Below are 2201 nucleotides of genomic sequence, written 5' to 3'. Positions count from 1 at the left end.
CCTGAAGTTTTAAAGTACTTCCTTAGATAAAGCAATCAGGCAAGGAAAAACGAGAAGAGGAAAAACGTCTGTTGTTCACATCAGATAACCTTAGAACTAGAAAACTTGTTGCATACATTTGAATAAGTTCAGACATGCTCTTATTCCAATCTCCTGTCCCGGAGTTCAAAGATTCCCCGCCCCCTGGGCTTTATTATGCTAAAGAGGTCATTACTGAGAGTCACTATGGAGAGATCCGAGTTTGCAGAATGAGGCCCACCTCCTAGTTACCAGCATGTTTACATTTTCTGTCTGTCATAAGAGGAGGAAATGTGTGTTAGCAACCCGCCGGGCAGGCTCGGGGAATAGAAGGAATAAAGGGGGAAACACATTTCAGCTACTGCGCAGTAGATGGCAAATGTAGATGATTTATTAGGGAGCACTCTGGGGTATGGGGTGCAAAGGAGGTGTTTGCTATAGACATGGTTGCTGCGAGAGGGCCAGATCCCGCTCGCGGAGCGGGCGGCCCTTTGCCTCGGTGCCCGGGCTGGCTCAGAGCGAGGTGAGAATCCGCTGCGGCCGGCAGGGTCCCGGGATCGCGTCTGTACCTCTGTACCGTGGTAGCCTGACGGGGGATGGAATCACGCAGGTCTCACTCTCAGAGGCTTGTGGCAGCTCCCGGACCTCCCGCGAAACGGGTGCTAGCCCCGGGGGCACAAAGCACCTCCACCTAACTGCTCGTGGCCAAGGGGCGACCCGTCCGTGAAGGGGATGCCCCCGCTCCAGATAATGGTCGTGGCTTTTCCCCCGGCGGACTCGGCACTCTTTTATTACCAAGCGGTGTGTGAATGGACCGATTTCGGAAGAAAAAAATGCGGTCACCCGAAGCACGTCCACCTGGGGATCCCCGCCCTCTCCCTCCCCCCCACCCCCCCTCGTTATTTCCTCCGGGGACTCAGTGAGGCAAAGGATGGGGGTCCTAAACCCAGAGATGGGCTGGACCACAGGAGAGTAACGCTGTCCGTTGGAGAAGGCTCGAGCTACCGGGGCCGGGCGGGACACCCGGACGGGTAGAGAGGGCAGCAGCACCGCACCCCGCGCCCACGGGGACCTGGTCCCGCCCGCTCTCGTGTCGCCTCCACACCGCTTCAGAGTTTCTCCTGCTGCAGGGGGACCTCCGTGGCGCGGGCAGGCCAGCAGGGACACGGCAGCGCTCAAGTTCAGAGCATGTTCTGCCTTCTGGTTGGAATAATAGTAATAGTAATCATCATCACCATCATCATCATCATCTACCTGGCTGTAGTTCAGCCTTGGGATAGCGAACAGGTGTATGAACATTTCATGGGAAAAATTAGATTACCAACAGTACAACAGTGACAACAAAACAAGGACGAACTTCCCCTATAGTAACCCGGCTGGGCAAAACCCATTCAAAGCAATACTCTCGCAGCAGAGGCACCATTCTGGGAAATGATCTTTTCGATTAATTCAACTAAATGTAGGAGTTTTGGGTTGGGGGAGAGAGGAGATTGAAATTTTTTCCCCTCGTAGAGACAAATGGATTCTGCAAAGAGCCTACATATGCTTTAAATTCTAATGACTGGAGACAAAGGTGAGCGCCGGCAGTTTGATCTGTCCAAAGTTCAAAGATCTGAAATCTCAATGAGTTTCTGTTTGAGGTGAAGGGGAGAAACAAACACCATGGCACGGCTTGGGCCAGAAATTTGTGCGGTTTGCAAGTGAAATGCGAGGTTTATTTACACTAATCTATCCTTAACTGCTACTTTGTCACCATGGGCAGAATAATTATTAGAAAATAACCAGAGAGAACAAAGGCAGGTTTTTTCTTATCGCCTCCCGTTTTCCACTCTTCTCTTCCCCTAGTTATTTTCTCCGGCTAAAAAAGACCTTTCGACACTGCAAATCACAGAAAATGTGCAAACTGGGTTTTTTGTTTGTTTGTTTTTGTTTTTGTTTTTGGTTTGGTTTGGTTTTTTTTTTTTAATTATTACTCTACCTTTGCTAGTAGCTCAGAAGACTGGTTTCACATCTAGAGGAAAAAAAAAAAAGAACCATTTTGTAATACCGCCCTTGACATGTAAATAATCAAACTAATTGCATTTTGATTTTAGCTATTAACCATTCTCCCACATTTCCTAAAACACTGTTGCAGCGTGGGAGTTTTGCAAGGACTTACGTGTACATTATGTACTCCGGTCACT

The 2201-nt window shown here is 49.3% G+C and overlaps 1 long non-coding RNA gene across 1 annotated transcript; it reads right to left on the bottom strand.

The window, feature by feature from the left end:
* Window positions 1-997: 997 nt before the first annotated feature.
* LOC126650694 (uncharacterized) lies at window positions 998-2201 on the bottom strand. The gene is made up of 3 exons (XR_007631465.1): window positions 2177-2201; window positions 1997-2029; window positions 998-1218 (listed from the first exon to the last, which is right to left on the bottom strand). It is a non-coding gene; the product is annotated as an uncharacterized LOC126650694 (long non-coding RNA).

Source organism: Myiozetetes cayanensis, unplaced genomic scaffold (genome assembly GCF_022539395.1).
Source record: "Myiozetetes cayanensis isolate MyiCay16 unplaced genomic scaffold, myiCay2020 scf6-25, whole genome shotgun sequence".
Lineage (NCBI taxonomy): Eukaryota > Metazoa > Chordata > Aves > Passeriformes > Tyrannidae > Myiozetetes > Myiozetetes cayanensis.
The sequence above is the reverse complement of the archived record's forward strand: the minus strand, read 5'-3'. Positions and strand labels throughout refer to the sequence as shown.